At 41.3% G+C, this 24,309-nt stretch overlaps 1 long non-coding RNA gene across 1 annotated transcript in view; it reads right to left on the bottom strand.

The window, feature by feature from the left end:
- LOC307180054 overlaps positions 1–24,309 on the bottom strand; it is a 129,218-nt gene that overhangs the window by 88,658 nt on the left and 16,251 nt on the right. Inside the window, exon 3 of the long non-coding RNA XR_013825656.1 lies at positions 9,999–10,065. This is a non-coding gene — a long non-coding RNA (uncharacterized lncRNA). The remainder of the gene's footprint in view (positions 1–9,998; positions 10,066–24,309) is intronic.

Genomic DNA, 24,309 nt, shown 5'->3' with positions numbered 1-24,309 from the left:
CAGCTCGATATATGGAGATTTAATCCCTCTTCTTGCTGCTTCCTCCCTCCCCAACCAAATAAAACTTCTGTTTTTACAACCAATCACATTCAAAGGCTCATTAGAGTAATCCTTTGGTTAAGGCCCTGAGACTCCAAGAAACTCCTGAAAACATGCACATCTATTTCTTGAGTGGAGCACCACAGCAGTACTTCATCCAGCACAATGCCATCATGCTGGAGCAGGTATTCAACTAGGGAGTGGTGAGCAAAAGCAAAGAGTAAGGCACTGAGGGCTGGGCCACAGGATAAGGAGGTGACTGAAGGCTGGATTGGGAGGCAGGCAGAGAAATGTCAGGAGAATGGGGGTGAAGGTACTGCCCAGAGAGAAGGGGAAACCTATGAAAAGGAATTTTCAACAATTTACACCAGCCTGTTCTGATCGATTAAAAAGCCAGCCACTTAGGCTTCAAATACTAGTTACAGTGGTTAAGTGAGCAGGCTCTGCACTCAGAAGGTTTAGGTTCAACTCCTACCTCCACCATGTACTGTGTAACCTCTTTGTGCCTCAGTTTCCCCTTTTGTACACTGGAGAGGATGATAATACTTACCTCTTAGAGTTATTAAGAAAATCAAGACATGTAAAGGGCTTAGAACAGTGCTGATGCACTTAATAAGTGTTAGCTTTTAATGTGTACCTACTGTAAACAGCACCTAGAACCCTATGTGTACGTTGCTTTGAAAGAAGGAAGAAACTGAGGATATTGGTCTCACCGACCCCCTTTTGGAGGGTCTATGATTGGCATCTTCTTACTTTTAACATTCAACAGATACTTTGTGACAAACCCCACTCCAGGTGCTGCGGAGGCTGTAAAGATGAACAAGCTAGTTCCATGGCTTCAATGATTACTTACATCTAACAGCTCTCAAATCTATAGCTCCAGCTCAGACGTCTTTCCTGAGCTCCACAGATGTCAACAGATTCTTGCCGAACCTTTCCACTCAAAATGCCGACATGTACCTCCATGTCACTATGTCAATGAGAAAACTCACTTCCACACACCTCCCAAACCTGTCTATTCCCCTGTGTGCTTTACAGAAGTTAATGGCACCATTATGCACCCAGTTAACCAAGCTAGACACCTAAAAATCATCCTTGAAGCCTTGTTCACTCCTGACATCTCCTCATCAAACTAAAGCAATTGATTCTACCTACTAGATACCCCTCAAATACATCCATATCTCATAATACCCCCTACAACTACTTTAAGCCAAGCCAAAAGATCAAGGGAAACTGAAAGTCACATTCTCCATTCTGATGCACACCCCACATCCCTGAAACTTCCTCAATCAAATATCATTGTGTATGTGTCTCTAAAGCCCAAGATAAATCATTTGGACACTGTTCCTATTCAAGATTATCTGCAAACATGTTCACCTCCATCAGAGGAAATAATTAAAATCTCACATAGTTTCTTAGAGCAATACTCTTTTGCACTTGATTCAGTTGGATGATCATGAAGCTAATACCTCACATTTGTATAGCTTCATAGCTTTCAAAGAAATTTCACATTTGTCACTTGGAAGAATACAACCAACTGCAGAATGAGGAGAGTTGGAGTCATTCAGCCACTTTGAAACTGAATAAAGAGATACAACAGACCTGACTTCTAGTCTGGAGATTTTCTCTTTGGTACCCTAACTCCCCGGGGAAGACTAAATAATTTACTCCTCTCAAAAGCTGGAAAGTTATCTCTTCATCTTGTAACAAAATCTGCCCATTTTTCCACTGAGCAAATTCTAGCCCCTTTCCAAGTAACCCATATGTGGCCCTCAGTGTGGGCGAGCCTGCCGGATTATTGATGCTATTCCTCTGCAGACAAACTGCACTCTATCCCTCTCTGTCTTGGTCTTTGCCAGTCTGACCCATTTGTCAGTTTTCAATCTTTAGTTATCACTCCCCACCCAGGCACCTAATATAAACTGCCTGTACATTTCCAACTTGTCCATCTTCTGAGCCTCTGAATCTACCGCATGAAAGGGTCATATTTCTCCATTTCAATTTCTGCTAATGGCCTTAACAACACTTCATGGGAACAGAAAAGGATTTCACCTTTCAAAAGTTGTCGATCACTTTCAACAAGTTCCCCATCAATTCTGACTGTGTTCCAAGGATTAATCAAGCAGGACTGTTGACGTTCACCACCCTGGGGCTGCTTCATGAAGTGCAATGTTCCACTGGATCATTTCTGCTGTCTGAAGGCCACTTGTAGTCTGGCAAGTTATATTTAATCATAATCATCCTGTTTGACAAATGGTTTTAGGGGGCGGGTCATCTCCCAAGCACATTAGCTGTCCTTTTACAATTGAGTAGCACCCCTGAGCTACCAAACCATCCCCCCTTTTGTCAAAAAGCCTAGATCAAAATTTCCAAGCTCAGGAGTTATTCAACCTTCCCCGGTGCTATATCATGCTTCTGGTGTGTTTGGGGGAGTTGAAGAAAGGAGGTGCTCGACATGTAGTGCTCATTGAGTTGGTGGTGGGGGGCTGGAAGATAGAGCAGCATATACACGGAGCCTTACAAAGGAGCCTTTTGGTTCTTGCAAACAGGGTTCTGGGACAAGGCCAGCAAGAGATCTAAAGAATTGTTCAGAAGGGCTGCAAGCAGCTCACATGACATTTTGGACACATATTCCTTATTCGCTGTCCCAACTCTTGTTCCAGCAGACTTACATGGGAAAACAGGAAGAAAGTGAAGATCACTGAAGGGAAAGTGCATCCATTTGTTGTGTCAGACTTCTTGCAAGTCTATGGTGAGACACAGTTGGAGACAGACCAGTCTGTGCCCTCAAGCACTGTAGTCAAGTCAAGGAGACAGACAAGTGAGTGATTATACATTAGAAGACAGTGGAGACTTAACTATTAAGAGGGAAATGCTGGGTGCTGTGGAAAGACAGAAGAGGGCTACCTAGGAGTTCAGGGAGGATCTCTTTGAAGAAGTAATACCTAAGCTGAACTCTGAAGAATATCAAAGAGGTAGACCAGTGAGCGAAGGTGAGTGGGAAAGAAGAATGTTCCAAACATTGAGAATAACATGTGCATTCAGACAGGAGATAGAGAGAGAGAAGGAGGGAGAGAGAGAGGTGGAGGAATATGCCTGGTACAACATCACTGAATATGGCTGAAGGTCAAAGACGAGGCTAGCATAGTGTGCGGGGATGAGACCACAGAATTTCACCTGCATAGGCTGTGCTGGGAAATGAGCTGGGATTTGAATAGCTCTACAATTTCTGTTTTCTACTGTGTGTATAGCATTAGTATGAGGTATCTCAGGGCCATAAGAAGTGAAAGAAATTGAAGATGCTGTTCCTGTCCTCAAGGTGTTCAGAGTTCATTTAGAGTACAGAGTCCAGATGTGAAAAAAACTTCAGAAGTCTACGAGGCATAGTGGCAGGGATTTGGTGTGTCCGTAAGGCCTAGACATCTACATAGTAGGTGGAGGCACCTGAGTGAGCCCTAGGGAGAAAGGAAAGACTTAGGGAAAGGAGGGAGCCTTACTCAGAAACTCAGGCTCCTTCAGCTCCCTCACACCAGCCTCTTGGCCCTAGACCCCTGTCTTCTTAGGGCTAGTAACATACCCCCAGCAAGCCAGCTAGGGCCCTTGTAAACACTGTGAGGCAGACACTGACCTTCAGTAGCTTCTCCTAATGCTCTGAGCTTCAATATGTATATCTATAAAATAAGCACAGGTAAGAGCAGAGTTTGCTGCAGTCACCCTGAAAGTTCTTCCCAGAGAACACCTTCTACACCCTGCTCTCCAAGCACTTCATATTGCCTCCCTATGGTGGCAGTGTGTTAACATAATCAGCATTAATTTTGTCCTTCCGTGTACGCTGTTGCTCTTCCCCTATACAGAGGTAGAGTTTACTCCTCAAGTCCCCTTAAATCTGGGCTGGCCTAATGACTGCTTTGACCAACTGAATAAGGTGAAAGTGTCATTATGACAAGCTTAGCCTTTAAGGGAACTGGCAGTATCTACTTCCTATGCTTGGAATGATCCTTCTGGTAACCTAGCTGCCATGCTGTGAGAAATCCAACCTAAAGGGAAAGGCCACATGTAGGTGCTCTAGTCAACAGTCACTGCTAAGCTCCCAGCTGAAATCCAGCATTAACTGCCAGCCATGCGAATGAGCCATCTTGGATGCTCAGCCCAGTTAAGCACTCAGGTGACTGTAGGCCCAGTTACCATCTGATTGTAACTGCATGAGAGACACCAAATGATAACTTCCCATCTGAGCCCACTAAAATCCCAGAACCATTAGAGATAATAATAAATTGTTGTGGTCAACCACTATGGTATCATTTGTTAGGCAGCATAACTCTCAGTGCCTTGCTATTGGGTAAATCCAGGGCTCAGTAAACGTTTTCTGTAAAGGATCAGATAGTAAATATTGGATTAACCAAAAAGTTCATTCAGGTTTTTCGAACATTTTGGCTAACCCAATATTTTTGGCTTTGCTGACCATACATCTCTGTCACAACTACTCAATTCTATCACTGTAATGAGAAAGCAGTCACAGACAAATGGATGTGGATATGTTCCGATAAAATGTTATTTACAAAATTGGGGGGGAGGGCTGAGGCCTTTGCCATAGTTTGCAACCTTTGGGCTAACTGGATAAAACAGTGACCAAGGAGTATTAAAGACTGATAACTAGGTAGGCCTTTCCAGTAACTTTAGCCTTTTAGCAGTTTTCTTGGAAACACAAAGCTTTAACCCAATGTTTCCCAAAATGGATTTTGTAAGATAGGCATTAAGGGAGGGAAATGTGTTGTTGACAAATAAATTTCTTAAAGCTCTGGATTAAATCTAAGTTATACAAGATTTTATACTGCCGGATTCCTCAGAGCCTTTACATGCTTATCCCAAAGAAGTACACTGTTTGAATTTCAGACCCAGTGCCAGGCTGCTGGGGGAAAATTTTTAAATGAGGGAATTTGGGGTGTCAGTTCTTCCTATATGTAATACCAGAGCTGCTGCTTTTATCTCACCTTCTCTCACTGCTCTTCTTCAGGCTCATTTTCTCTATAACACCCCTGCTCTACCAATAATATGCTACTTTTTTTATTGGCATTTACTCTCTTAAGGCCTTGGCTTCGCTGATATGTAAAGCTAACAATTCTCACAATAACTGTACTCCAAGGCCCCATTTCAAATTGGAGGAGCACTCCTAGCAGAGTGAAGAGTTAGAGTAAAGGCCCTAAAGAAGCAGTGTGCCTGTTGTGCTCATGGAACATCAAGGAGGCCAGTATGGCTGCAGCAGAGTAAGAGGGAGAATACAGGGAAATGAAGTTAAAGAGGTAACCAGGAGCTGGATTTTATAGAACCCTATAGACTATTTTAAGGACACTAATCTATATTTCTGAATGAAATAGGGAATCATAGTGAGGTTTTTGCAACAGAAAAGAAGCATGATCTAACTTAGGACATAAATGCATCATCCTGTTTGCACCAAAATACAGAAACTCAAAATAAATGAAACAAAAATGGACAGAGCTGAAAGAAGAAATAGACAAATCCTTAATTAGAGTTGAGGACTTCAACCTTCTCCTACCAACAACTGGTACAATTATTAGATAAAAAATCATCAAGTATATAAAATATCTGGAAAACAAAATCAACCAGCAGGTTCTAATTGACATGTATAGAACACTTCACCCAGCAACTGCAGAATACATACACATTCTTTTCAAGAGCCTATAGAACATTGGCCAAGATATATCATAACTTGGTATATAAAACAAGCCTCAACAAATTTAAGAGAATTGAAATCATATAGAACAGTGTTCACTAACCACAAGAGAATCAATCCAGAAATCAATAACCAAAAGATAACAAAAAAATACCCGAACACTTGGAAACTAAACAACACTCTTCTTAATAATCCATGGGTCAAAGAGGAGATCTAAAGACAAATCAAAAAATACCTTGAACTGAATGGAAATGAAAATACTTCATATAAAAAATTGTGGTAAGCAGCTGAAGTGCCGAGAAAGAAATGTCTAAAACTAACTGCTTACATTAGAAATAAGGAAATGTCTTAAATCAATAGTCTAATTTCCTACCTCAAGAAACTAGAAAAATAAAATATATCCAAAGCAAGGAGAAGAAAGTAAATAATAAATACAAAAAGAGAAATCAATGAAATTGAAAATAAGAAAGCAATAGAGAAAATCAATGAAACAAAAAGCTCTTTCTCTGAAAAGACCAATAAAATCGACAACCATTAACAAGACTGAGAAAGAAAAAAAGAGAAGGTGCAAATTACCAATATCCAGAATAAAACAGGGGACATCATTACACTCCCTGCAAACATCAAAAGAGAATAAGGGAATACTATAAATACTATAAAATTTACAAATTTTACAACTTAGATGAAATGGATTTTACAACTTAGATGAAATGGATCAACTACTCAAAAAACACAAACTATCAAAACCAAGTTGAAATAGGCAATCCGAATATACCTATAATTATCAAAGAAACTGAATTCATAATTTGAAACCTCCCCTCCCAGAAAAATTCTCCTACTAAACATTTAAAGAAGAATTAACACTGATTTTACACAATCTCCTTCAAAAAATAGAAGGAGGAATCCTTCCCAATTCATTTTATGAAGCCAATATTACCCTGATACCAAAAACTAGGCAAAGACAGTACAAAAAAAAAAAAGAAAGAAAGAAAAAGAAAGAAAGAAAAAAAGAAAAGAAAACCAAAGAACAATATCTCTGATGAACCTTGATATAAAAATCCTGAACAGAATATTAGCAAACTGAATCTAAAAATGAATAAAAGGATTATACACCAATAACAAGTGAGAGTTATTCCAGGCATGCGAGGCTAGTTCAATATTTGAAAACCAAATAATATAACTCACCATGTCAATAGGCTAAAGAAGAAAAAGCATATGATTATATAAGTTAATGCATAAAAGACATTTGACAAAATCCTACACCCATTCATGCTAAAAAACTCTTTGAAAAATAGGAATAGAGAGCAAATAACCTACAGATCATTTGCAGGACAACTGATGTGTTTACTATGTTTACTCTTCTAATTGTAGTCTTTTAATCTATGAACACAGTATGTCTCTCAATGTGATATGAGCATGTGCTAAAGAGCATTTACAGAAAACCTACAGCTAACTACACTTAATGATGAAAGACTGAATGCTTCCCTCTAAGCTCAAAAACAAGACAAGGATATGTACTCTCACCATTCTTATCCAACATAGTACTGGAAGTCGTAGCCACTGCCATTAAGGCAAGCAAAAGGAATAAAAGGCCTACAGATCAGGAAGGAAGAAATAAAACTGTCCCTATTTGCAGATGACATGGTGGCCTAAGTAGGAAATCCAAGGGAATCCATTTTTAAAACTGCTAAAACTAATAGGTAGCTCAGCAAAGTCACAGGATACAAGATCAACACACAAAAATCAATCGCACTTCTGTATACTAGCAATGAACATGCAGAAACTGAAAATAGAAATACAATACTGCTGGCAGTCACTCCAAGGAAATGCACTTAACGAAAATTGTACAGGATATGTATGTTGAAAATAACAAAATGATAATGAAACAAATTTTTAAAAGAGCAAAATAAATGGAGGGATATACTGTGCTCATGGATTAGAAGACTCACTACACTAAAGTCAGTTCTACCCAAAATGATTTATAGGTTTAATATAATTCTTATAAAAATCCATGCAAAGTTTTATGTAGACTTAACAAAGCTTATTCTAAAATTTATATGGAAAGGTGCAAGCCCTAGAATAGCTAAAACAATCTTGACAAAAAAAAAACAAAGTGGGAGGAATAACTCTACTCAACATTATAGCTACAGCGATCAAGACTGTGTGCATTGGCAGGGGAATAGACACATAGATCAATAGAACTGAACAGAGAACTCAGAAATAGACCCACCCAACTGATTTTTGACAAAATTTCCAAAATGTTTTAATGGAGGAAGGATAAACTTATCAACAAATGATGCTGGAGCCATTGAACATTCATAGGCCAAAAAAAAAAAAAAACCAATAGCAACAACAACAAAAAAACCCTTCAATAAACCTCACACCTTGGGACTTCCCTGATGGTCTAGTGGTTAAGACTGCACGTTTCCAGTACAGGAGACCTGGGGTCAATCCCTGCTCAGGGAAGTAGATCCTGCATGCCACAACTAAAGATAAAGATCCCGCATGCCGCAACTAAAAGATCCCGCCCACTGCAACTGAAGAGCCCATGTGCCGCAACTAACATGCAGTGCAGCTAAATAAATAATTTTTAAAAATAAATAAAAAAATAAACCTCACACCTTATCCCCCCCAAAATAAAACCCCACCAAAAACACTCAAAATGGTTCATGATCAAACACCAGTTACCAATGCCAGGAGAGAACTACAGCTTCATAGAAGACAGCGAAGTTCATAACTACGTCAACCACAAGGATCTTGGTATCGGAGTCTTCAAAGAAAACACAATACAGTCAAGCAGTGGTTGGAACAACACTTTACTTACCTAGACAAGTAAGAGCAAGACTAGCTCCAATAGTGGGTGTTGGTCCCTCTCAGCAACCACGGCAGGGAAATTGGCCTACACACACCCCTCATGTCCCCGCAGGGGACAGATATAGCAATGGGGTTGACCAGGTGCCATAGACACACACACTTAGGCAGAAAAAAGGAGTCATATTGAGTCTGAAACAGGGAAACATATTCCCATGCAAGGCAATAAGAATGGCACAGGCTGTGAGGGTTTCTTATCTTTCGGTTAGGAAGTGTTCTAGGTCCAAGGCTCTGAGTGGGCAAGCCTGGGGAGGGGCGACAGGTCAGCAGTGACTGCTCTCCCAACAATGGACTGAAATGTAAAACTATAAAACTTTCTCTAAACATTAAGAGAGAATCTTCAGGGTCTAGAGCTAAGCAAAGATTTATTAGGCCTGACACCAAAAATGCGATCCATAAAAGGAAAAATTGATAGATTAAACTTCATCGAAATAGAAAAGTTTTGCTCTGCGCAGGACTCTGTAAGAGGATGAATCAACAAGCTGCTAGGTGGGGGAAAATATTTGCAAACCATATATCTGTCAAAGGACAAGTATTGTGAGTACATAAATAACTCTCGAAACTCAACAGTTAAAACAATCAAATTAGAAGACAGGCAAAATACATGAACAGAGATTTCACTGAGGAGGATACATAGATGGTAAATAAGTACATCAATAGATGGTCAACATCATTAGCCATTAGGGAAATGCAAAATAAATTGCAATGAAATATCACTACCTACCTATCAGAATGACTAAAATTAAAAATAGTTGACAACACCAAATGCTGCCAAGGATACAGGGAAATTGGGTCACTCATATACTACTGGTAGGGATGTAAAATGGTATACTCCGGAAACCCGTTTAGTAGTTCCTCAACATGTTAAATATAGAGTTCCCAAAAGACCCCGTGTTATATAAATGAGTCAAAGATGGCCTCAGTGTATTGGCCCTATGTTGTTTATTTCTTCAAAGCAGGCCAGCACCCACTCTGTCAAAAGCACATCAGTGCCAAGCGCTAATTTTTATACAACCAGATTTTTAGCCATTTTTAGCCTGCTTTGCATATCCCACAAGACTACACCAAACATCTGTTAGCTACAGATTAAAGCCCCCAAGCCACTGTTGTCCTTCAGAGTCCTCTGACCCAGAGAGTCTGCACCATACTGTTGAGCAACATTACCTAGACATGTAAGCTCCATCTCTAATCCTCATCTCCCCTTGAAGTCCCCTTGCCATCCACCACTTAATAAAATAAAAAGGGGGAAATTTGGACCCAGAAACGGATGTTCACAGGAGGAAGATGATGTAAATATGGCCATGTGATGACGTAGGTAGATGGGACTGATATAGCTACAAGCCAAGGATTAATGGCCACCACCAGGAGCTAGGAGGAGACAATAAAAGGTTCTTACCAAGAAAGAGTCCCATAGGGAGCATGGCTCTGCCAACACCTTGATTTTGAACTTCTAGCTTCCAGAACTGTAAGACAATAGATTCCTGTTGTTTTAAGCCACACAGTTTGTGATACTTTGCTATGGCAGCCCTAGCAAACTAATAATCCATGGAATATCACTCAGCAATAAAAGGAAAGAACTACTGATAAACACAACAACTTGGAGAATTATGCTGAGTAAAAAAAACAAAAAAGCCAATTCCAAAACGTTACATGCTGTGTAATTCCCTTTATATATCATTTTTGAATGGACAACATTTTAGAAATTAAGGGCTGATTAATGGTGGCCAGGGTTTAAGGACAGGGCAGAGAAGTAGTGTGGGAAGGACGTGGGTATGTGTATAAAAGGGCAACACAAAGAATCTTTGTGGAAATGTTCTGTATCTTGACTGTGGTGGTGGGGACATGAACTTACATATGTGATAAAATTGTATAGAACTTAATACACACACACACAAATAAGTACAACCAAAACTGGTGAAATCAGAATAAAATCAGTGAACTATATGCCAATATCCTGGTTGTGATTTTACACGGTAGATTTACAAAATGTTACCATCTGGAGAATTGAGCAAAGTGTCAGTGGGTCTCGCTGAATTGTTTCTTACAACTGCATGTGACCTACAATTACCTCAATAAAATTTTTCAGTTAAAAGAAAATATCTCTTGGTTGTTAAGAACAGATTTTAAATAGAAAGAGTGACAGAAGGGAGAAAGTTAGGAAACTTTTGCAGAAATCCAAGAGAGAAATGGATGTTGGCTTCAACGAGGAGTATAGCAGTAGGGTTGAAGCAGTATGGAGATGTAGTTGGATTCTGGATATATAGTATTTTGAAGGTAGAACAGAATTTGCTGACAGATGCATGTAGGAAGTGAGAGAAAGAGGAGTGTCAAGGATGACTTCAAGGTTTTAAGGTGGAGAAGGCTGTAGGTGGAGAAGGTTTGGCAGTAGAGTTGGGGGAGGGGATTGAGATAGTAAAGCTAGGGGACTACATATCATCAAGGGAATAATTGTAGATAGAGAAAAGGAAAAAACTAAGAACTGAGACTTCAAAGAAGGTTCTTAAAGCAGGGACTCAAAAAAGGTATCTCAAAAAGTTTAGGTTATCCAACTATGAAAGTATGGAATATCCAAGTGTGTGGGTTCACAGACTAGTTACAATTAGGAGTCTGCAGCACACAAGCTGAAGATTATTGGGCTAGGATATCTTGAGTTAGGGCATGGGCCTCATGATTTGAGTTTATGTGCCACCCAAGAAACCCAGGAGAAAAGTACCCTCCTTCCCCTACACCCACTTCTCCCAAAAATCCCTCAAACGACACAAAACAAAAACCAGCATGTCCAAAGTGGCTGATTTCAAAATCTGTAAAGAAATCCTTGAGTGGGCAGAGATTCGCTGTGTAAATATTGTGAAGAACGACTTCATTCTGCCACCTGATCTTTCCACTGGGAGCTTGGCTGTTTCCCCCAGATCCAGCCTGTCAGTCTTATGGTTGATACAGACTCCAGGAGATGTGCAATCCTGGCTGCCACCCTCCCCATCATGCTTCTCACCCCATCTGTTGGCTGGTTCTTAATTCTCTGTACTAGTATTAGAAGTTCCCTCTGGGAACCCAATTAGGGCGTGCTCACCAAGCAAAACTAATGTGCCCTCTGTAGGAAGTACATACAGCAGTGTTCAACATGTTGGTTTGATGGGACTTGAAGCAGCAAACAGACAGTGTTCCCATAACGCCTGTCACTCCGGGACAGAACCATAGGGGGAGTAGAAATAAGGGAGGAAGGGAGAGAGAATGGGGACACTTTGGGACACAGCTGCCACCTACTGCTGCTCTGCCATGCCTAGAAAAGCAATGAAAGCTGAAGGCAATTGCTCAGTTTGCTCGGCCCCTGGTGAGGCCGCAATATCTCTAAGCCAGTTAGTTACATAGAGGGTGGTAAGGTTGCTCAGTCTGGAGAAGCGAAGCATGGAAAGAGTTAGGGAGGAGACAGGAGCTATTTTCAGTTTTGAGGAACATGGCTGTCACTGCTGGAGACCTGGGAATGAGGTAGAAAACTGGTTTTCTGCATTGTGGCTTCAAACCTCAGACCTAGTAATGTCAGCAGGGTATGGGAGGCAGAGGAAATAGGCTTAGTTGGAGACAAACCTTTCTACAGCCAGAGCCTTCTTGCCTATCAACCTGCCTCTCCATCCCTGGTATAGGTGGTTGGTGCCTTCTAGGGAATTCCATGATTGCAGACATGAGGGGGGAGGTGCAGAGGACCAGAATAATCTGGGACACTGGTCAAAAGCACAGATTCTCAAGTCCCACTCCAGACCTCCTGAAAAAGATTCTCTGTAGGAGGGCTCTGGATATCTGTATTTTAATAAGCTCCCCCAGATGATGCTGATCTGAAGCCTATCCACACAGTAGTTTTTGAAAATCCCTGAGCCAGTGGCCCTTTAAGACCCTTTCCAACTCCAAGAAGCCAGGACTATAGTCTTTAGCCCCAGTGCCAGCCAATGTAGCCTAGAGAGAGTGGGTCTAGGAAGGAGTTGCTTTGCAGAGCCAAGGAAAAGGAGACAAATGTCTCCAAGGAAAAGACTTTCAAGAGGCTCCAGCTCTCCTGGTAAGGGAAGGTACAGGAGTGTCAGGAGTCACACACCACTCCTGCCTTTGGTGACTACATTTTAAGCATTAATAATAGCTCACATGCTCACATATACTGAGAGTCTATTATGTGCCAAACACTTTGCTTAGCACTTTACATTCCTTTTCCTTCCTTATAATAACCCTCTGAGAGAGATATTATTATTGCCCTATGTTATAGAAGAAAAAGCTAAGACTCAAAAAAAAGAAATAAACTTGCCCCAGACCACATGGCTCTTAACCACCATGCTAGGCCTGGGTTGCCTCACTTGAGTAATAAAGGAGCACTGTGGCAAAGGCCTTTTGGACTCATTAAAACTAAAAGAACCACACTCATGATTGTACTCTCAAGTCCCAGGCAGAATTGAAGGGAAGGTTTGGGGATGTCTTGGGTTTTATTAACCTTCAAGTCCTACCTGCTTGATTGTATGGGTGATTGCATACCTCTGTGAAGTGGCTTTTCTGTCTGCCCTGAGTCCCACCACTTTCCTGCCCCCACACCAGGACCCACACTAATCTACAAAGTGCCTTTGTGAAAATTAGAAAAAGGTGTCCCTTCTAATACATGTTGCCCAGTGGGCACAGGGCTTGGAGAGCAGTTTGAGACTTCAGACAAATTAGAAAAGGAGGCACTCTATCTCTCTGAGTGGATGTACCTCTGCATCAGTTGTATAGCTTAGGAAGTGGAGAACGGGCTGGATTACAGCCTCCTTGAACTCCCTTGGCCTTATACCTTTTTACAGGGTCCAATCTGATCAAATCTACACAGCAGACCTTGTGGCCACCCTGCCCAATACTTCCAAAGGTTGCCTAATCTCAGGGAGGTGAGAAAGGAGGGAGCTCCTCACTGAGGGAGACATTGGAGAAGAGAATCAGAAAAGAGCCTACTGATTTCTTGGATGTGTAGATTAACATTTTTTTGTCAAAATTGGGAAGGTTCAGTCATTAGCTCTTTGAGTATTCTTTCTGCCCCTTTCTCTCTCTCCTTTCCTTCTGGAATTCCCATTATGCGTATGGTGATACATTTGATAATGTCCCACAAGTCTCTGAAGTTCTGTTCTGTTTTATCATTCTTTTTTCTTTCTGTTCCTCAGACCGTATAATCTTGATTGATCTATTTTCACATTTGCTAATTCTTTCTTTTACCAGCTCAAATCTGCTACTGAGCCCTTCTACTGAACTTTTCACTTAAGTGATTATACATTTCATTTCCACTGTGTTGTTTTTATAATGTCTATCTCCTTATTGATATTTTCCACATAATGAGAAATTATCACCATACCTTCCTTAATTCTTTCCATGTAGTGCCCTTTGCTTTCTTGAACATAGTTATAAAAGTTTCTTTAAAGCCTTTGTCTGCTAAGGCCAACACCTGGGGCAACTCAGATACAGTTTCTACTGTCTACATTTTTTGTTTTAATTTGTTTTAATTTCTCCATCGAATCTGAAAGAGATTCTTGCTGGGTAGAGTCATCTTGGTTGTAGGTTTTTCCCTTTCGTCACTTTAAATATGTGCTGCCAGTCCCTTCTGGCTTGCAGAGTTTCTGCTGTGAGATCATCTGTTAACCTTATGGGGGTTCCCTTGTATGTTATTTGTTGTTTTTCCCTTGCTGCTTTTAATATTGGTTCTTTCTATTTAATTTTTGATAAATTAATATGTGTCTTGGTGTGTTTCTCCTTGGATTTATCCTGTATGGGACTCTCTGCACTTCCTGGACTTGATTGACTATTTCCTTACCTATATTAGGGAAGTTTTCAACTATAATCTCTTCAAATATTTTCTCAGTCCCTTTCTTTTTCTCTTCTTCTTCTGGGACCCCTATAATTCGAATGTTGGTGCATTTAATATTGTCCCAGAGGTTTCTGAGACTGTCCTCAGTTCTTTTCATTCTTTTTTCTTTTTTCTGCTCTGCAGTCGTTATTTCCACTATTTCATCTTCCAGGTCACTTATCCATTCTTCTGCCTCAGTTATTCTGCTGTTGATTCCTTCTAGAGAATTTTTAATTTCATCTATTGTGGTGTTCCTCAGTGTTTGTTTGCTCTTTAGTTCTTCTAGGTCCTTGTTAAACGTTTCTTGTATTTTCTCCATCCTATTTCCAAGATTTTGGATCATCTTTACTCTCATTACTGTGAATTCTTTTTCAGGGAGACTGCCTATTTCCTCTTCATTTGTTTGGTGTGGTGGGTTTTTACCTTGCTCCTTCATCTGCTGTGTGTTTCTCTGTCTTTTCATTTTGCTAAACTTACTGTGTTTGTGGGTCTGCTTTTCACAGACTGCAGGTTCGGAGCTCCCTTTGTTTTTGGTGTCTGCCCCCAGTGGCTAAGGTTGGTTCAGTGGGTCGTGTAGGCTTCCTGGTGGAGGGGACTCGTAGTGCCTGTGTTCTGCTGGATGAGGCTTGAATCTTGTCTTGCTGGTGGGCAGGACCGCATCTGCTGTTGTGTTTTGGGGGTGCCTGTGACCTTATTATGATTTTAGGCAGCCTCTCTGCTAATGGGTGGGGTTGCGTTCCTGTCTTGCTAGTTGTTTGGCCTAGGGTGTCCAGCACCGTAGCTTGCTGGTCGGTGAGTGGAGCTGTGTCTTAGCGTTGAGATGGAGATCTCTGGGAGAGCTTTCGCCGTTTGATATTACGTGGAGTGGAGCCAGGAGGTCTCTGGTGGATCAGTGTCCTGAACTCGGCTCTCCCCCTTCAGAGGCACAGGCCTGACACCCGGCCGGAGCATCAAGACCCTGTCAGCCACATGGCTTCTCTGGAGGGATCGAATCAGCGCATGTCCCTGGAGCTGGCTGCCCCGGGCCGCAGTGTTGCAGCACCGGATCTGTGCGTGGTCAGCTTGGCCGGCCCCCACACCCTATTCATTACGTCTTGATGTCCACCAGGTGGCAGCAGAGAATGTGAGAAGCCCATAATCTCTAAGCAAAACTTCCTAAAGACTTTTTATTTTTTTAACATGTTTATTGGAGTATAATTGCTTTATAGTGTTGTGTTAGTTTCTGCTGTATAACAAAGTGAATCAGCTATGTGTATACATATATCCCCATATCCCCTCCATCTTGCTTCTCCCTCCCACCCTCCCTATCCCACCCCACTGAGGTGGTCACAAAGCACTGATCTGATCTCCTGGAGCGATGCAGCTGCTTCCCACTAGCTATCTATTTTACATTTGAATTCTATGGGGGTTTCCTGGAGAACCAAACAAGACTTTTATGGGAGGAGAGATTTTGGTTTTTGTTTGTTTAAAGCCTGCCCCAAAGTACACTACATGGACCATCTTAGCCCATAAGTCAGGTTACAGCCCTGCACATTCTTTTCATTCATGTATTTCTACCTTGCCTCACCCTTCCTTTCAAGCATTTGGGCCAGGAGGCCTTTCTTTTAAGACAAAGTGTCCCCCTGACACACTTTCAAAAGGTTCTCTAAATCTTCTAAATCCCTTTGGCTTCGAGACAGCCTCTCTGCCTGCATTTCCAACCTCTCCCTGTTTTCTCAGTCACTAGCTGGTACTTCCTGGAAGATGTCCCATTGAAGACATTTCTATGAGGTTGGGAGGGCAGAAGGGAGTATTGGTTAGCTATGTGTGGCTAGATTTACAAGGCGCCTTGACTCTGGAATCCTCAAAATTCTAGACTTTGGGCATTTTATCTTATACAGTAGAACATTATTGGAATAAAATGTTATCCAAAGATAAGGCAGATAATGAGTGAGGTTCAAAGTGGAGGGAGAGGATTAAGAAGAGAAAAGAGCTCTGAGGAAAAGAGGTGGATAGACAGTGCATAATATACATCAGTTTCCACAACTGTAAAATGGGGAAAATAACAGTTGCTATCACATAAGTTTATCATAATGAATAGAAGAGTTATTCCTGTAAAAACACTTGTGAAAGCACCTGGCATGTAGAAAGTGCTATCTTTAATTTATATAATTGTAGGACTACAATTGTGTTATTATTACCAGTCCTTCATCACACTGAAGCCCTCCAGAGCGGGTGCTTTAGGAGACTAACCCTTTCCTGGTTCTCAGTCACTTCAGTGACTCCAGATTCCTACCACCCTGAATTCTTTCTGACACACCACAGGATCTGTGACATCCTCCTCTAAGATGTCCTTGTTGATTAACTCCCACTTTTAGCTAAAATCAGTGAGCACCAAGGGGGTTGGTGATGAATCAGTAGAGAGGTATCTCAAAGAGCCAACATACGGCGTATTTGTGGGACCAGCACACTGGTGGATATCAGAGTGAACAATTTTTAGCACCAACAAGAGAGCTAGGGCTTTCTCCCCAATTTGATTTCCCCTCTTCTTTCCTCACAGTAGCTCTAGCCATTGGACCCTGCAGTAGCTTCCCAAGCTGGCCTGAGTGATTATTTCCTCACCCAACCACACTATGTCATCATGCGCTGTTTTCTGTGATTCAATGGATGTTTATTTCTAGGAGGATGGGAAACAAAATGTTTGAGGTCATATAGTGCAAACCATTATTTTATAGAAAAGGCTTCAACCCAGAGATGGGAGTGGACTTGCTTAAAGTCACAATGCTAGCATGTTTATTTCTTCCAAAAATTCTAGGCCCCTTGAGGGCAGGGACCATGATTTCTAATTGATTTCTATTTCTCTCTACATAGCATCTTACATGGTGGAAAGCTAATGATATTGTAAATATCAACTTGTCAAAGTCAGAAGACTTGGGCTGTGAGAAGACATCACTTACTAACTGCATAATCTAAGTTGAGTCAACACACTCCTTAGACTTTGTTTTTACCTCTGTGAAATGGAATTAATTGTCTCTGACTCTTCTTCACAGAACGTGGTAAGAACAAAGTGAGAGAATGGGCATAGAAGTTACTTATAATCTATGAAGTGTCAGCCAAACTGAGGCACTTAGTAGGTCTGAGCTAGGCATAAAGAAAATACCAAATATATGCTCTCTAAATGAGTGGAAACCTTCTGCCATAGAGCCACCAGCAGAGTAGCCAGGACTTCAGAAGGCAATGTGTCCAGAGTCTTGGATAACTGCATCTCCCTTTCCTACCTTGAGAAAGCTATACAAGAGCAGCACCCCACCCCTAGTTTTCCTGAGACACAGGACCTATTGTCCCAAACCTACCCTGACTTGCACTCGCATTGTCTGCAACCGCTTTCACCTTTTCAGCTTTCCAGGTTCTTTAAATCCTTCTCAGGGAGTAAGGTTATACGCTACGACCAAAATTCCTGTTCATAGTAGCCCCTCAGGAACTGGCCCCTCCCTACCTCTTCACTATTTACTAGCATGCACTAAGGACAACTGCACTGCACAATTCTGGGCTGAAGGGCGGTGAGAACGATGATGGTTGCCATTATCCTTGTGGTCTAGGTGACTAGTGCCCTCTGGTGCACAACTCTAGGAATACAATGTGACTGGTGCCAGCTGCATGTACTCTCCATTCCCATCTCTATGCCCAACACAGGCTACTTCCTTTGCTTCGAATGTCCTATTGCTCTCCTCTCCACTCATTCAAACCATCCCCATCCACTGAGAACCTGTTCGACTTCTAACTGCTCCATGGAGCTTTCTCTAGCTCAAGTTGACACCTTCCTTCCATGAACACCTGACATGTGGAAAGTGCTATCCTAATTTATATACAGATAGACCTAGGAGATATTGCAGGTTCAGTTCTAGACCACCGCAATAAAGCAAATATCGCAATAAAGGAAGTCACATGATTTTTTTTGTTTTCCAGTACATATTAAAGTTATGTTTACACTAGATTGTAGTCTATTAAGTTTGCAATATGCATATTTGTCTAAAAAACTACATACCTTAATTTAAAAATTTTTTATTGCTAAAAAATTCCAGAACAATTACAATAGTAACATCAAAGATCACAGATCACCGTAACAAATATAATAATAATGAAAATGTTTGAAATATTGCAAGAATTACCAAAATGTGACACAGAGATATGAAATGAGCAAATGCTGTTGGAAAACTGGTGCCAACAGAGTTGCTCAATGCAATAGCTGTGAAGCACAATAAAGTGAAGCGCGATAAAACTAGGTATGCCTGCAGTTGTAGTACTACACTTATCTCACTATTAGCAGTCACAGTGAAGTCCTCCAGACAAAATGCTAAACCTTTCCTGGCTCTCAGTCACTTCAGTCTTAAGATTCTTATTTACTACCCACCCTTAAAGTTAGCATCCCACAATTTAACATGTTTAAATGTCCTCTAGTTTCTTCATGTGCTTTAGTCTTCTTAATTGTAAGAATTATAGGGCAGAGACCATGTCTTAGAGTCCTCTTAGTGTAGAGATTAATATAAATAGCATTACAGGAATAATAAGAGCTACTATTTATTGAGCACTTATGGTACATCAGGCACATCAAATGACACACGTTTTAAATCAATATATGTCATTCAATCCTCATAGCAACCTCGCAAGGCAGGTACTATTATTCATTTTTCACAGACGAGAAAATTGAGGTTAAGAGAGGCAAGTTGACTTGCCCACACCTAGAACCACTCAGTAGCAGCCTGGCTCCAGAGCTCACTCTAAACCATTATCTTATTGTTTCCCAAAATGTGGTCTGCATAAATCACCTGCATTAGAATCACTTCAGGTGCATATAGCCAACCGTTGCACCCCATGTCAGCTGAGCTGAATCAGAATCTCTGAGGATAGGCTCCAGAAATATTTGAGATTTTATCTAGGTAGCTGATATTAGATTAAGTTTGAGAACCAATGTACTATACTTACACGTACAAGCTAATTGACACAGAATCGTGCATGTAAATGCATACCCATGCACACATGTAAATAACAACATACCCAACAACACATAATATTTTATATCAGAGTGGTCCTGAGGGATCAGTGAGGGAAAGTATCCTTTGAGCCTGCTTTTCCAGCCTAACCATCAGATTACAAATCCACATAATGAATTTTACATTCCTGCCTCCATAGGAAAAATGGGTATAAAAATATCTTGGCCTTGCTGGATCTTGGCAGTGGAGGGTGGCTGGCTGGCTGGCTGGCTACCCAGACCCACAGCCCATCCTACCCACACCCCCCCCGACACACACACAATGTCTAAGAATCTGTTCATTAGGTTATGCCATAAGCCAGTTTCAAAAGAAAGGGAAGGTGCAAAAGAGACACAGGTATATCAAAATTTTTGTGTGGCTAATTCTTAGCTGTGTGGACTTGAATAAGTTATTTAATCTCTCTCACTTCAGTTTTGTCATCTGTAAAACTGAGATGATAATAACAACAGTAGCCATTTCATAATATAGTTATGAAGGTTAAATAACGTAGTACATTTAAAGAGCTTGGAGTCTAAGTGTTAGAAGAAGAGATTGACAAGTTGTACTCAATGTTAGTATAGTAGTATTGCCAGGTTTTGAGCTTAGCATCCAGACCCTGTTTCCAGCTGGATTACAAGTGGGTCTTTAGATGGAGGACCCTGGAGAGTTTGTCAATATGGCGTGGAAGAATATGTTTTTGGATATGAAACTGGGATGGAAGAAAAAATAAAGATATTAGGAGGAGCTTCAAGATGGCGGAAGAGTAAGACGTGGAGATCACCTTCCTCCCCACAAATACATCAGAAATACATCTACATGTGGAACAACTCCTACAGAACACCTACTGAACGCCGGCAGAAGACCTCAGACCTCCCAAAAGGCAAGAAACTCCCCACGTACCTGGGTAGGGCAAAAGAAAAAAGAAAAAACAGACACAAAAGAATAGGACGGGACCTGCACCAGTGGGAGGGAGCTGTGAAGGAGGAAAGGTTTCCACACACTAGAAGCCCCTTCTCGGGCGGAGACTGTGGGTGGTGGAGGGGGGAGCTTCGGAGCCACGGAGAAGAGCACAGCAACAGGGGTGCGGAGGGCAAAGAGGAGAGATTCCCACACAGAAGATCTGTGCCGACTGGCACTCACCAGCCCGAGAAGCTTGTCTGCTCACCCGCCAGGACGGGCGGGGCTGGGAGCTGAGGCTCGGGCTTCCATCAGTCGGAGCACAGGGAGAGGACTGGGGTTGGCGGCGTGAACACAGCCTGCAGGGGGTTAGTGCACCACGGCTAGCCGGGAGGGAGTCCGGGAAAAAGTCTAGAGCTGCCGAAGAGATGAGACTTTTTCTTGCCTCTTTGTTCCCTGGTGCGCCAGCAGAAGGGATTAAGAGTGCCGCTTAAAGGAGTTCCAGAGACGGGAACGAGCCACGGCTATTAGCGTGGACCCCAGAGACGGGCATGAGACGCTAAGGCTGCTGCTGCCGCCACCAAGAAGCCTGTGTGCAAGCGCCCCTCCTGGGAGCCTGTGCAGCCCATCACTGCCAGGGTTCCGTGATCCAGGGACAACTTTCCCGGGAGAGTTCTACACAGCACCTCAGGCTGGTGCAACGTCACGCTGGCCTCTGCCGCCGCAGGCTCGCCCCGCATCCGTACCCCTCCCTCCCCCCGGCCTGAGTGAGCCAGAGCCCCTGAATCGGCGGCTCCTTTAACCCCGTCCTGCCCGAGGGAAGAAGAGAGGCCCCGCAGGTGACCTACATGCAGAGGCGGGGCCAAATCCAAAGCTGAACCCCGGGAGCTGTGCGAACAAAGAAGAGAAAGGGAAATCTCTCCCAGCAGCCTCAGGAGCAGCGGATTAAATCTCCACAATCAACTTGATATACCCTGCATCTGTGGAATACATGAATAGACAACGAATCATCGCAAATTGAGGAGGTGGACTCTGGGAGCAAACATATATATATATTTTTCTCTTTTCGTGAGTGTGTATGTGTATGCTTCTGTGTGTGATTTTATCTGTATAGCTTGCTTTTACCATTTGTCCTAGGGTTCTGTCTGTCCGTTTTTTTTCTTTAATTACTTAAAACAATTTTGTTCTTAATGATTATTATTTAGTTTTTACATTAATAACTTTTTAAATTTTATTTTACTTTATTTTATTTTATTTTATCTTCTTTCTTTCTTTCTTTTCTCCCTTTTATTATGAGCCATGTGGAAGACAGGCTCTTGGTGCTGCAGCCAGGAGTCAGTGCTGTGCCTCTGAGGTGGGAGAGCCAACTTCAGGACACTGGTCCACAAGAGACCTCCCAGCTCCACGTAATATCAAACAGCAAAAATCTCCCAGAGATCTCGATCTCAACACCAAGACCCAGCTCCACTCAACGACCAGCAACCTACAGTGCAGGACACTCTATGCCAAACAACTAGCAAGACAGGAACACAACCCCATCCATTAGCACAGAGCCTGCCTAAAATCATAATAAGGCCAAAGACACCCCAAAACACAGCACCAGACGTGGACCTCCCCACCAGAAAGACAAAATCGAGTCTCATCCACCAGAACACAGGCACTACGAGTCCCCTCCACCAGGAAACCTACACAACCCACTGAACCAAACTTAGCCACTGGGGAGAAACACCAAAAACAATGGAAACTACGAAGCTTCAGCCTGTGAATAGGCAATCCCAAACACAGTAAGATAAGCAAATAAGAAGACAGAGAAACACACAGCACATGAAGGAGCAAGGCAAAAAATCACCAGACCTAACAAGTGAAGAGGAAATAGGCAGAAAAAGAATTCAGAATACTGATAGTAAAGATGATCCAAAATCTTAGAAATAGAATGGGAAAAATGCAGCAAACTTTTAATAAGGACTTAGAAGAACTACAGAGCAAACAAACAGTGATGAACAACACAATAAATGAAATAAAAAATTCTCTAGAAGGAATCAATAGCAGAATAACTGAGGCAGAAGAACAGGTAAGTGACCTGGAAGATAAAATAGTGGAAATAACTACTGCAGAGCAAAATAAAGAAAAAAGCATGAAAAGAAGACAGTCTCAGAGACCTCTGGGACAACATTAAATGCACCAACATTTGAATTATAGGGGTCCCAGAAGAATAGGAGAAAAAGAGAAGGACTGAGAAAATATTTGAAGAGACTATAGTTGAAAACTTCCCTAATATGGGAAAGGAAATAGTTAATCAAGTCCAGGAAGCACAGAGAGTCCCATACAGGAGAAATCCAAGGAGAAACACGCCAAGACACATATTAATCAAACTATCAAAAATTAAATAGAAAGAACAAATATTAAAAGCAGCAAGGGAAAAACAACAAATAACACATAAGGCAATCTCCATAAGGTTAACAGCTCATCTTTTAGCAGAAACTCTGCAAGCCAGAAGGAAGTGGCAGGACATATTGAAAGTGATGAAGGAGAAAAACCTACAACCAAGATTACTCTACCCAGCAAGGATCTCATTCAGATTTGACAGAGAAATTAAAACCTTTACAGACAAGCAAAAGCTAAGAGAATTCAGCACCACCAATCCAGCTTTACAACAAATGCTTGGAACTTCCCTAGGCAGGAAAGGCAGGAAACACAAGAGAAGGAAAAGACCTACAATAATAAACCCAAAACAATAAAGAAATTGGTAATAGGAACATATATATCGATAATTACCTTAAATGAAAATAGATTAAATGCTACAACCAAAAGACATAGACTGGCTGAACAGATCTAAAAACAAGACCCATATATATGCTGTCTACAAGAGACCCACTTCAGACCTAGGGACACGTATAGACTGAAAGTGAGGGAATGGAAAAAGATATTCCATGCAAATGGAAATCAAAAGAAAGCTAGAGTAGCAATTCTCATGTCAGACAAAATAGACTTTAAAACAAAGACTATTACAAGAGACAAAGAAGGACACTACATAATGATCAAGGGATCAATCCAAGAATATATAACAATTTTAAATATTTATGAACCCAACACAGAAACAACTCAATACATATGGCAAATACTAACAGCCATAAAAGGGGAAATCGACAGGAACACAATCATACTAGGGGACTTTCACACCCCACTTTCACCAATGTACAGATCATCCAAAATGAAAATAAACAAGGAAACACAAGCTTTAAATGATACATTAAACAAGATGGACTTAATTGATATTTATAGGACATACCATCCAAAAAGAACAGAATACACATTCTTCACAAGTGCTCATGGAACATTCTCCAGGATACATCATATCTTGGGTCACAAATCAAGCCTTGGTAAATTTAAGAAAATTGAAATCGTATCAAGTATCTTTTCTGACCACAACACTATGACACTAGATATCAATTACAGGAAAAAATCTGTAAGAAATACACATACATGGAGGCTAAACAACACACTACTTAATAACCAAGAGATCACTGAAGAAATCAAAGAAGAAATTAAAAAAATACCTAGAAACAAATGACAATGAAAACACAACGACCCAAAACCTATGGGACGCAGCAAAAGCAGTTCTAAGAGGGAAGTCTATAGCAAGAAACTCCTACCTTAAGAAACAAGAAAAATCTCAAAAAACAACCTAACCTTACACCTAAAGCAATTAGAGAAAGAACAAAAAAACCCCAAAGTTAGCAAAAGCAAAGAAATCATAAAGATCAGATCAGAAATAAATGAAAAAGAAATGAAGGAAACGATAGCAAAGATCAACAAAACTAAAAGCTGGTTCTTTGAGAAGATAAACAAAATTGATAAACCATTAGCCAGACTTATCACGAAAAAAAGGGAGAAGACTCCAATCAATAGAATTAGAAATGAAAAAGGAGAAGTAACAACTGACACTGCAGAAGTACAAAGGA

This window comes from Stenella coeruleoalba (assembly GCF_951394435.1).
Source record: "Stenella coeruleoalba genome assembly, chromosome: X".
NCBI lineage: Eukaryota > Metazoa > Chordata > Mammalia > Artiodactyla > Delphinidae > Stenella > Stenella coeruleoalba.
Note: the sequence above shows the minus strand (reverse complement) of the source record. Positions and strands in the feature narration are given on the sequence as shown.